At 41.7% G+C, this 12,972-nt stretch overlaps 1 protein-coding gene and 1 pseudogene across 4 annotated transcripts in view; one reads left to right on the top strand and one right to left on the bottom strand.

Annotated features, from left to right (window-relative positions):
• ZNF81 (zinc finger protein 81) overlaps nucleotides 1-12,972 on the bottom strand; it is a 138,993-nt gene that overhangs the window by 107,542 nt on the left and 18,479 nt on the right. The gene's annotated exons all lie outside the window — the stretch shown is intronic.
• LOC107132064 (multifunctional methyltransferase subunit TRM112-like protein) lies at nucleotides 657-1,021 on the top strand (annotated as a pseudogene).

Genomic DNA, 12,972 nt, shown 5'->3' with positions numbered 1-12,972 from the left:
TGGATGTTCATTGGAGGGACTGATGCTGAAGCTGAAACTCCAATACTTTGGCCACCTGATACGGAGAGCTGACTCATTTGAAAAGACCCTGATGCTGGGAAAGATTGAGGGCAGGAGAAGGGGACAACAGAGGATGAGATGGCTGGATGGCATCACCAACACAATGGAAATGGGTTTGGGTGGACTCAGGGAGTTGGTGATGGACAGGGAGGCCTGGTGTGCTGCGTTTCATGGGGTTGCAAAGAGTCGGACATGACTGAGCGACTGAATTGAACAGCCAGGTTAATAACAGCTCTAGGGCTGCAAATCTTGGTTCAAGACCCAAAGAGAGCCTACATACTGATAGTAAATATGTGTTTGGTGTCTGTTGTGTAATGAGACAAATTTGGGGAAAAAAAGGGGGGGAGGATTCTCGACTTCAGTGGGAACTAAAATATCTCATGGAGAATCAATATCCAAGTAATTAGCACCTTTGCAGCTACCTGTTCAGACATTAGTAATCCATTGTAGAGCCCACATAGGGCAGAATGAGCAAATTTCTAAAGGCAATGATTTTGCTGACAGAGGTGCAAAAGTCACTGTTAAAACAAAGCCAATTCAACTTAGAAGCCACACTTCTAATACAACAAGAAACTTTCATTTTGTTTTAAATAATATGTCTTCTGAACCTGCTGAGCTTGTACGTGCAGGGGGTGGGGCCCCGTGGCTTCCCCCTGCGTCTCCAGGCCACTGAGGTCTCTATCAATCCTGTGGAATTCAACCCTGACTTCACAGTGCGTATGATACCCAAAGTGGAGTGGGCGGCGCTTCTGGAAGTTGTGGACACCCTGCATCTGACCGAGGTGCCTAAAGAGCCGATTCAGGGATATGAGCATAACGAGGAATTTCTGAGAAAGATGCACCACGTGCTGCTGGAGGTGGAGGTGTTGGGCACCCTGCAATGCCCAAAGTCAGGACGTCTATTCCCCATCAGCCGTGGGATCCCCATATGCTGCTGAGCGATGAGGAAACTGAGACTTAAACTGTGCCAGGCACCAGTTTCTCACTCTATGATTGTGTGTATCTTTGTTTACACATATCTTGTTTGCTAGTCCTATTCTGTGTATCCCTAACCCTGGACCCAGTGACACACCACACACAGTGTTTTTGAGCTCGATATTATACATTTTTCTCATTAAAGGTTCAAAACCAAAATAATAATAATAATAATATTAATATGCCTTCTAAAAGGAAATGAACAAATGGGTTAAGAAAAAGGCTAAAAAGAAGTTTGACTATACTATGGAAAGTACCTAACAATATAATTCCTATTCCATGGTCTGTATACTTGGCTGGTATCATTGTGTCATCAACAAACTCAGTTAAGAGCAATTTTAAAGGCATGAGACTCTCACTACAACTATCAAAAAGATGAGCTCACTCAAAACATATTAAAGAGATGTGCTATCTGTCAGCAGAATTCTGTACAGGCTACTCCCATGGTAAGCACCAGAAATTTTCCCCAAGCAACTTAGCCAACAGGAACTGCTAGTAGTTGGATTTCACAGAAGTGATGCTGGCAGAAGGTAAGAGGTTTTGTCTACTTATGGTGTGTATGATGTCAGAATGGCCTGAAGTTTTCCTTTCTTCAAAAAGACAATGCTCAGGCAATGGTAAAAGTTCTCTTAATAAATATAATTTACACCTTGGGGATACCAGGCATATTGAATCAGACAGAAAGTCACTTTATTTCCACTGGGTGTTCAGGAATTATAAAATGTTTGCAGAATTCTATAAGCTATCATACACCCTATCATTTTTAATCCTGTGGACATGTATTAATACAACAAATGAATCAAGCTCTGAAGAAACTTACTTGCCAAGATTCAGCAACCAATTAGGGTAAAAAGGCCTACAGCTTTACCACTAGCTTGTTAGAAATTAGAGCACCCTTGCCAGCAAGCATGAAATCACTCTCTTTGAACTTATAAATAGCAGGCCTATGAATTTTGGTCTGAGACCATGTCCTGTGCCTAATTTAACTGAATCTTCCCAAAATCACACTCAGGTCTTAACAGGGTTTCTATCTTCCTCAGAAACTCTGAGACATAAAGTCATAAGAACCTGGAAGGACCCCCTGGAAAAAGTCTGCCACATCTATCAAAAAGGAGATCTCATCTATATAAAAGTGTCCCAGGAAAAGACAGGCTGTCCCCACACTGGGAGAAACCTTTTCAAGTGCTCATTCCCCATGAAGGCTATCCAAGTTAAAAAAAATTGGATCCATGCTTTTCCTGTGAAGCTAGCACCTCAGGAGGACTGGACTGTTGCTCCCACAAAGGACTTGAAATTTAAGTTTTCTAGAGTGACTGATACTGGTGTTGAGCTCAACTGAAAAGAGGTTGAAGGGTAGCAGAATACGCCACTTTGGCATAAGGATTATTTTGAGCTGAATGGAGTTGAGAAGAAGCAGGTACAAGAAAAGCTCCCTGCCCTCCCATTTGCCTAAAAGCAAGATAAAAATTTTCATGGGAGACTAGGACTCACATATATACACTACTATTTATTTAGAAAATAGATAACTAATAAGAGTCTACTGAATAGCACAGGGAACTCTACTCAACATTCTGTAATGACGTATACAGAAAAAGAATTTTTAAAAGAATGGGTATATGTATATGTATAACAGATTCACTTTGCTGTACAGTAGAAACTAACACAACATTGTAAATCAACTATACTACAATAAACATTTTTTAAAGATATAAATTTTCAACAACGTCTCTCTTCTCTTCTCTACCAGGAGGACAAAAGTTAATCACGGGAGGCAACTTTAGATCCTTTCAGCCTGGAGATGGCACAAACTTTATTAACTAGCCTTTATCTACCATTAGTCTCCTCCCATATATTTACCTTCCCACAGTATGCTGCCCTTGGAAGATTAAAACTGCTTTCTTTTGTCCTGTCATTTCCCCATAAATTTACTGTTCTTTGTTAAAGATGCTATATGAGCAAGCGTTCTAAGCTGCAGCTTTGAGTTACTACTCATTGTTCCCTGGGTATCACCCATATATACTTGAGGTATATAAGTTAATAAACTTGTTTTCTCATATTAATTTGTCTTTTGCTAAAGGGCTCTCAGCCAAGAACTTAGAGGAGTGGAAAGAAAATTATTTTTTTTCATCCCCTACAAGCAAACATTACCATTCTCATAGACTGCCTTGCTGGCGTTGTCATAGGAGGGTTATTTCAATTACCTAAGAATCAGATTTTACTAGAAAACATATATTACACTGTTCTTTTTCCTATGCTCCAAATAATGGTCTCCACAATTACGTATTTCTGATCAATTCCATACTGTATTCCTAGAACAGACATGATCTGGACTTAAAATCTGAAACAACCCAATTATTGGCAGAGTAAAGGTGGAACCATCTTCATGAGTAATTTTTGATAATACCAAAGCAAAGTAACTAATATGAATCAAGATACTCCAGCCCTAAATTTGACACAAAAAATGTTTTGCTAACTACTTTGACTGGAAGGATCTTTATAGAAGAATTCTCTTAACTATACTACAATCAAGAGAACTGTTGCTCTCTCACTTTTACTACTGTAGGAGTTTCGTTCAATAAAACTACTGATAGCTGTAAAGACAGTCACAGTAAATTGCTTGTGTGTGCTAAGTGTCTTCGTCGTGTCTGACTCTATGCTACGCTATGGACTGTAGCCCATCAGGTTCCTCTGTCCATGGGATTCTCCAGGCAAGAATACTGGAGTGGGTTGCCATGCCCTCCTCCAGGGGATCTTCCTGACTCAGGGATGGAACCCACGTCTCTTGTGCTGCTGCCTTGGCAGGCAGATTCTTTACTCCTAGGGCCACTTACCTCATCCAAACTGGTGAGAAACCTATCAACAGACCCATATATATATATAAAAGAGATCTCTCTACTACATATGGAATATTTCAATGCCCTGAGTCTATTTTAATAGCCCCCTAGGATTATTGGTGGATAGTTTCTCTTAATGTATCTGAGGCTAATACCAGTCTTCAAAACCAGACATGCATCTCTTGAGCTCTCTCAGTATGAAGTCTGTGTAAGGGACCTGTTTGGGGCTGTACAAGAGCAAAAGGAGGCTTATTAGAATACAATCCTGTAAGAAACAGGAGCAGGCACAGGTATAGCTAACTCTTTTGATAGTGAGACTTTGAATAATAAACTTAGTGTTTTGGAATAATTAAAAAAGTACATAATACAACTGCATGGAATACAACTGGATGGAATCATGTCATACAAAATGTTTAAAAGCCGTGGAAATTCAAATCAAATAAAAATTGAAAACATATGGGAATTGGACTGTTTGGAATGATGTAATAATAGAGCAAAAATCACCATATAGGTCTCAGAACCACTCAACTGGACAGTCTAGAAGCAGTTAGTTATCAAATAACTCCAGAATAGCATCACTAGTTCAGAATTACAGCACTGTTCATATTCAAAGGAACAAACACTCAGTGAATTAGTGTTAGACTACGGCTTTACCTGTAGGGATAGAAGAATAGTATGAAATCATCTAATTAATAGACAAACAGAAATCTAGCATTTATAGCTAGCAACTGCAAAGGATAGGTCTTATGACACTGGATTAATTTTAGGATGCACACTCTCTCCAGTCCTGGTACGGATAAACAAAAGAAGATGCCTATTATTCATGGAGATTTGCATGCCTGTCACTGATTTGGACTAATGCAAGCAATGGCTCAGAGGCTGGGTTGTTCCTCAAGACTTAAATAATTAAGTGAAAGCCACTCAGTCATGTCCAACTCTTTGCAATCCCATGGACTATGCACTCCATGGAGTTCTCTAGGCCGGAATACTGGAGTGGGTAGCCTTTCCCTTCTCCAAGGGATCTTCCCAACCCAGGAATCGAACCCAGGTCTCCTGCATTGCAGGTGGATTCTTTACCAGCTGAGCCACAAGGGAAGTCCCAAAATAATTAAGGCCAAATACATTAAGCACTGGAAGTTCAATCTGTACCCTTCAAAGAGTGTTTCATAATAATATACTAGAAATGACTATGGGTGTCTTTGTGTTTTGCATCTGGGAAATATTATCTGGGGAGATGGAACCATTACTGCATCGATAAATTATGTGTGTGTGATGCTAATTATTCAAAGACAAGAACTCAGGAGAAATTCACTGGACTTTATAAGAAAAAACTCAATTAAAAATTAAATCAGGCCTCCAGAGAGCTACTCCTTGGGCTTGGATTGGGTAAGACTTCATAAGTTTTGTTTTGTTTTTTTAGTTTTCAGTCATGTCCCACTCTTTGTGACCCTAAGGACTGTAGCCTGCCATGCTCCTCTCTCCATGGAATTTTCCAGGCAAGAATACTGGAGTGAGTTGCCATTTCCTTAGGAACTACAAAGTAGTACTATTTTCAATCTGAGAAAGGTTAACGGTCTCTCTTGTTTTTCTTTTTCTTTTTTAAATTTATTTATTTTAATTGGAGACTAATTACTTTAAAATATTGTAGTGGTTTTTGCCAAACATCGACATGAATCACCCACGGGCACACATGTGTTCCCCATCCAGAATCCCCTCCTACCTCCCTCCCCATCCCATCCCCCAGGGTCATTCCAGTGTACTAGCCATGAGCACCCTGTCTCATGCATCGAACCTGGACTGGTGATCCACTTCACATATGATAATATACACGTTTCAACGCTACCCTCTCAAATCATCCCACCCTCACCTTCTCCCACAGAGTCCAAAAGACTGTTCTTTACATCTGTGTCTCTTTTGCTGTCTCGCATATAGGGTCATCGTTACCATCTTTATAAATTCCATATATATGCATTAGTACTGTATTGACGGAGAAGGCAATGGCACCCCACTCCAGTACTCTTGCCTGGAAAATCCCATGGACGGAGGAGCCTGGTGGGCTGCAGTCCACGGGGTCGCTAAGAGTCGGACACGACTGAGCGACTTCCCTTTCACTTTTCACTTTCATGCATTGGAGAAGGAAATGGCAACCCACTCCAGTGTTCTTGCCTGGAGAATCCCAGGGATGGTGGAGCCTGGTGGGCTGCCGTCTATGGGGTCACACAGAGTCGGACACGACTGAAGCGACTTAGCAGCAGCAGCAGCAGCATACTGTATTGATGTTTTTCTTTTTGACTTACTTCACTCTGTATAATAGGTTCCAGTTTCATCCACCTCATTAGAACTGATTCAAACGTATCCTTTTTAATGGCTGAGTAATGTTCCACTGTGTATACATACCACAGCTTTCTTATCCATTCATCTGCTGATGGACATTTAGGTTGCTTCCATGTCCTGGCTATTATAAACAGTGTTGCAATGAACACTGGGGTACACGTGTCTCTTTCAATTCTGGTTTCCTCGGTGTGTATGCTCAGCAGTGGGACTGCTGGGTCATATGGCAGTTCTATTTCCAGTTTTTTAAGGAATCTCCACACTGTTCTCCATAGTGGCTGTCCTAGTTTGCATTCCCACCAACAGTATAAGAGGGTTCCTTTTTCTCGGCACCCTCTCCAGCATTTATTGTTTGTAGACTTTTGGATAGCAGCCATTCTGACTGGCATGAGATGGTACCTCATTGTGGTTTTGATTTGCATTTATCTGATAATGAATGATGTTGAGCATCTTTCCATGTGTCTGTTAGCCATCTGTATGTCTTCTTTGGAGAAATGTCTGTTTAGTTCTTTGGCCCATTTTCTGATTGGGTCGTTTATTTTTCTGGAATTGAGCTATAGGAGCTGCTTGTATATTTTTGAGATTAATTCTTTGTCAGTTGCTTCATTTGCTATTATTTTCTCCCATTCTGAAGACTGCACTGACTTTTAAAATTCATCCTATGGTGATTTTCCTAACTGCTTTATTTTGCTGTTATATGGACTTGCTAGATATTTAGGTGGCCGCACACTGCCTAGACAAAGGTAGAAATTACAATGGAGATAATTAGAAAAGTGTGCTGTTATTATAAATTGAAAGTGCAAGGATTTTTAAAAATGGAATTTTCCCTGTTACTGAAAGAGATCTTCTCCCTTTCCTTAGAGTATTTCCTTGAGAAAACTGGTATTTGTAAATGCTTCCTCTGCCACTTACATATATATCAAAATATATGTAAATCTTTTAAATGGTTAAATAAGCCTTTTGTCAGCATTATAACCCAGGAATGTTTTTCTTAAGGACCTGGGATTTTCTTAGGGGTTTTCTTAAGGGCCACCTCACTGACATGTAAACATTAAGGAAGATGGTACTCTATCTCTCTGTCACCTTATCCTAGGTGCCTGGCTCTAAGCTGTAACTATCTGATTGTCATAGAGAAAAGAGAAGTTCAATTTTGCCTTTGGATAAAGGCAATTAACTAGCACAGATAGCCACTCCCATTATCAGCTGAACTTAGGATGAACTACAAAAGAATGTATGACAAATTGTCCTGTTAAGTCCTCTTGCATGAGGACTTGATAAATTATCATGTGTCTTGAAAACCAGCATGTAATGGACTCTATATGCTCTGTCACAGAAAAGGATGAATGAGATTTCCTTCTGTCTTTGCAATCTCTTTAGCTAACTGCTTGTGATGCACACTGTGGTCTGCTTTGATGCTTGTGTGCTGTGCTGTGTTTAGTCTCTCAGTTATGTCCGACTCTTTGTGACCCCATGGACTGCAGCCCACTAGGCCCCTCTGTCCATGGGGAATCTCCAGGCAAGAATACTAGAGTGAGATGCCATTCCCTCCTCCAGGGGATCTTCCCAACCTAGGGATCGAACCCAGGTCTCCCATATTGCAGGTGGATTCTTTACCAGTTGAGCTACCCAGGAAACCCAGCTTTGATGCTTATTCCATAACAAAACCATTTTCTATTTTATATTTGCAGAGACTTCATGGGTTGCCAAGAGCTTTAACTTTTTTTTCCCCTAAAATGCAAACATGCTGACTATGGCTACTGATTTTTCTGTGACTATAAAGTATCCCATCACTGACTCAGGAGTCTCATGGCCTCTGTCAACATACTTGAAACTGTGGCACACCAGCTTGTTAGCTTAAAATCTTCACCCCTTCCCAGTTCTTCACACCAAGCACCAAGACCAATCAGCATTCATATGGCAAGACCTTCCATATACATTGGCAGTACTCTCCCAGGGGTAATGAGAGCACCACCAGTGAGTGGGTCAGACTTTAGTAACAAGACTGCCTCTACCCTCCACTGTCCAAACTTTTCACTGTATAGATGAAGTCTTGGTTAGCCAGTCAGAAACCTTAGTCTCAATGGCTCCACCCACAGTATTATCATGCCTTTGCCACATCAGAGGTGGCTGGTAAACCCTGACAAAATGCAAATAAAGTGTCTGGGACCTCTGGATGGATTCATGACGCTCTATTCCTCTTGCAGTCAAAGAAAACCTTCTACCTCTTTGAATCCTATGCCAAAAAAGGAAGTTCAGCACCATCCTGGGCTCTTTGGGAAAAGGAGACAGTATGTGCCTTGCCTGGACATTCTACTAGATCCTTCATATTTGCTAAACCGCAGTGTCCTTTGAGTGGGGCCCAAACCAATGGGCCAGTAGAGGATGCTATCCGGCATGCTGTGGCACATTCTCTGCTCTCTACTTTCAGGGCCCTCAAAGCCTCAATGACCCTGCTGAGTTACCAGTCTGTATAACTGATAGTATTGCCTGCTGGGGCCAGTAGCAAAGGGAAGCCCATTTGGAAAAGCTCCTTAGGGTACCAGCTTTTCTTCTTCTTATACAGCTACTACCTATACCCCTTATGAAAAGCAGCAATTAGTTTTCTACTGGGCCTTTGTCCAAACTGAACACCTGACCCATGGAGGCCATCTAGCCTGATAGTCCCATCTGGGTGTAGGTCAATTCAGACTCGATGACTGACAAGGTGGGAAGTATCCAACAAGCCTCCATTTGTCAAAAGGAAAGAGTATATTCAAGAGCACAGCTGGCCTGGCTCCAGCAGCATCTTGGCTTCAGAGGAAAATGGGACAGCTATCCCTTTGGGGGAAAATTTATTTCCCACTCTGCCAACCATAGAACAAGGCTGCTGGGCTTTGTGGGGCACTTGATTCATAGACGATTCCTCAAATGCCTGAACCTGATCCACTAACGACTGGGCTTAGCTGGAACCTAACATTCTACTCTGGGCTCTTCAACCTTAGCAGAACTGAGAATGGATGTGGGCACACCCTTCAGCAGGCAGAACTCAAGGCTATTCTTATAACTCTGACCAGTACTCCCTTTGATATCTATTGACTCTGGAGCTACAGCCAACGTCCAGTTGTTCAGTCTCCCACATGGAAGACCACTGGCTGGGAGGCTGGATGGCCCTCTTTAGTATGGTGAGTAATGGAAATAAATCAAGGCTGCTAACTGAATGGTCAGGGTCACCTATGTAGGTCTCATGGTAAGGGTCCATTCTCTGATGCCACTGACTAGAATCATACTGCTGATGGAGCTTTCAGGACCCAGATCACTGCTATTACTTTTCTGCATTCGTCATCACATGGACATGGCAACAAACACATCTATCATCACAGACTGGGCACAAATTACAAGACTATATCTTTCTGATGCAGAAGTTACCATGGCTGGCCAAAATGTGACTCCTTCTAAAAAATGGTCTGTTGGGATGAGGAATAGCACACTGCATGAATTGTGGGCCTGCCTGCTCCTGGCACACAGCATCGCATCTCAAGAACCCATTCTCAGGGATTTCACTGTATGCTGTTGCATACAACTGTTGATATTTTTTCAGGTTGAAGTGTTGCTATTTCAGTCTGCTCAGCTGACTCCAGCCACTCCACTGTGGCCCTTAGAATTAATCAGTGTCAGGTATTCAGCATCCTGGACTATTTATTTGCAGCCTGAGAGCGGTACGCCTTTTACTGCAAAAGTCATGTAATGATAGGCTGATAGTCAAGGTATCTGATGGACTTCAACATTCACTACCATCCACTGCATCTGGTATGGTCAAGCACTAGAACAGCCTCCTCAAAAACGGACTCAGATTAGGAACTGATCAATCAAACCTATGTAGTAGGAGCCCTAAGAACAATAATTGGTACCCTCAGGAGAAAATATGGCAGCCCAGACAGTTCAATGTGACTAAATGCTGCCTTAGGGGATACTGCTGCTGCTGCTGCTAAGTCGCTTCAGTCGTGTCCGACTCTGTGACCCCATAAATGGCAGCGCACCAGCCTCCCCCGTCCCTGGGATTCTCCAGGCAAGAGTACTGGAGTGGGGTGCCATTGCCTTCTCCATAGGGGATACTAGAAATGCATAAAAACAATACAGTGCAAATGCCAGTGCTAAAACAACGTAGGCCAGAATAGAGCTCTGATTCAGTGGGTTCCTGTTAAGGGGAACACAGGAGGAAGTCCAGCATCCATAAACCCAGAGCCTGGCTGGGGGCAAGCCCCTTGAGCTTTTTATCAGTCAAAGAAAAAGGGAAAATACAGCTTTGATGAGAGAAAGTTCTTCTTTACAGAAACATTCCAGCCAATAAATCCAGAAGGAATGACAGAATTAGAACATCACCATTTTGTAACTCCTCGTGAATTAATGGGGCTTCCCTGGTGGCTCAGATGGTAAACAATCTGCCTGAAGTACAGGAGACCTGGGTTTGATCCCTGGGTTGGGAAGATCCCCTGGAGAAGGGAAAGGCTACCCACTCCAGTATTCTGGCCTGGAGAATTCCATGGACTGTACAGTCCATTGGGGTCACAAAGAGTCGGACACGACTGAGCGAATTAATGATCTAGGTAATGATAAAAATCAATCATCAGATAAAAAACTAATGAGGAACCTAATAAAGAATGGATCAGGCTAACAACCTCTAATATCACAAAAAGAATCAACCAAACATTTCCTGGAAATTTTCAGATAATTCTCTGGCAGACTCTCCAGGATGAGATTACAAAGAGGCTTTTACTTTCTATGTATTATTAAGCACTTTTTGCAATAATAATGATCATTGGAAAAATAAAATTTATATGTTTAAAAAAATTTTTAAATGGACTCCAAAGGATTTCAGAGTCTACCACCCTTACCTGCTTCTGGTTCATACACCCTATTATGGCAGCTGGGTCAATGAATATGGCTGGAAAGGAATCAGCTCTTTTCAGCTAATCCCTGGGTAATTAATTAAGATCAGGGGTTATAGGGACATATTTTGACAATGTGGGATCCTCTGTTGAACATCCTAGGTATAATATTTCTTTCACCAAGTGACCTAGACCAGCCTGGCTGCTAACCCTCTGGATGGCAGCCCAGCCAGCAGTGGGGGAGCCCACATATTGAAACTTAATTCTTGTTCAGTTACCTGGATTCTCTCGTTGGATGAACACTGTCCTAGATCAAAAGGCTAATTACTACTTGGTTCAGTACACTGCTTACTATGTCCCCCTACAGTGACCCACATAGGCCAAAGTACACAACCTAATGGATCTCTGTGAATTCATGAAAAATGTCCCTGTCTCTCTTGTACATGATCCATTTAGATAAAAGGTCTGGTAAGTAGCAGGAGATAATTGGGGGGTAAGGTGAATTTATAGCTACTAGAATGGGCCTTAATGATTTTCTGTCAGTAGAAGACTAGCAACAACACAGAACCTGAAGAGGAAACACCTTAGACCTCAGAAGTACAGGAAAGCAAAAGACATTAATGATCTTTGTCTTTCAGAACCACCCCCTGAAGCCTTCCTCACAAAGAAGAATGCCCTGGCACATTTCCCCCAAATTGCAAGAGCCTTAAATTTAACTGACTGTCAGGTCTTCCAATACCTACGACTAGGATATTATCACCATTCCCCTTTATCTTGCTAAGAAGTCTGTCACAAACAGCAGGGAGGGCCGCAGCTCCTGCATCAAACACTCAGAACACCTGTGAACACCTCCAAATGTCTTCCTGAACCATTTCCATTGGCCATCGCTCAGCAATTCTATGGGGCAGAAGAATGCATGTCTGGTGGCGTGGACATTTAGGATTAGACTCCAGTTTTCAAACAGAACTGACAACCTGTGACAATGCTGAACTTCACCTAAGCCCCCAAAACAGTGAAAGTCAAGAAATCCTCACCCCTCATCTGTATTCCTTTTTGAGAAATGACTTACCACAAAGAACCATTCTTCCCACATGACTTAGGTAAGTCCGGCTGTCCACTCTTTCCCATGACCCCCATACAACTTGGAAATGACTCCCTTGTTTACCTGTGACAAGGCCAAATGCAGAGCTTTCTCCTTGTGCCTGAATCTGTGGACAAGGCCAGACACAGACCCTTTAACTCCCCATTATCTGTCTCATGAATGATTAACTGAGATTAGGCATTTGTCTCCCTTACATATTTACAAATGATGCGACCAACAAGGGCTTTATTTCCAAAATATCCGGACAGCTCACACAATTCAGTAACCAAAAAGCAAACAGCCCAAACAAAAATAGGCAGAAGACCTAAATGGAGATTTCACCAAAGAAGACATACAGATGGCCAACAGGCACATGAAAAGATGCTCAACATCACTAATTATTAGAGAAATGCAAATCAAAACTATAATGAGGTATCATCACCTCACACCAGTCAGAACAGCCATCATCAAAAAATCTACAAGTAATAAATGCTGGAGAGGATGTGGAGGAAAGGGAACCGTAACTGTACGCATGTTTCTCTAATAAGGTCTATCTATATTGTTCTCCTGAACAAGAATAAGAGAACCATAGGATTCTTCATTTTTCCTTTTACTCACTCTTCAACTACCTTTTATGTGTACCTCTTCATTTTAGTTCCAATTTGTAATGATATACATTCATATACATTTGCATTGTAATTTTTCATTTAGATAACAGAAACAAGCACTGATGTCAAAAATACACTTGAAGAAAACTTTATCACGCTAATCAAAAATGCAAAGATTACTTGAAGAAAATACAGACATACACTGTACTTTAGTAATA

The sequence above is a fragment of the Bos taurus genome, chromosome X (genome assembly GCF_002263795.3).
Source record: "Bos taurus isolate L1 Dominette 01449 registration number 42190680 breed Hereford chromosome X, ARS-UCD2.0, whole genome shotgun sequence".
NCBI lineage: Eukaryota > Metazoa > Chordata > Mammalia > Artiodactyla > Bovidae > Bos > Bos taurus.
Note: the sequence above shows the minus strand (reverse complement) of the source record. Positions and strands in the feature narration are given on the sequence as shown.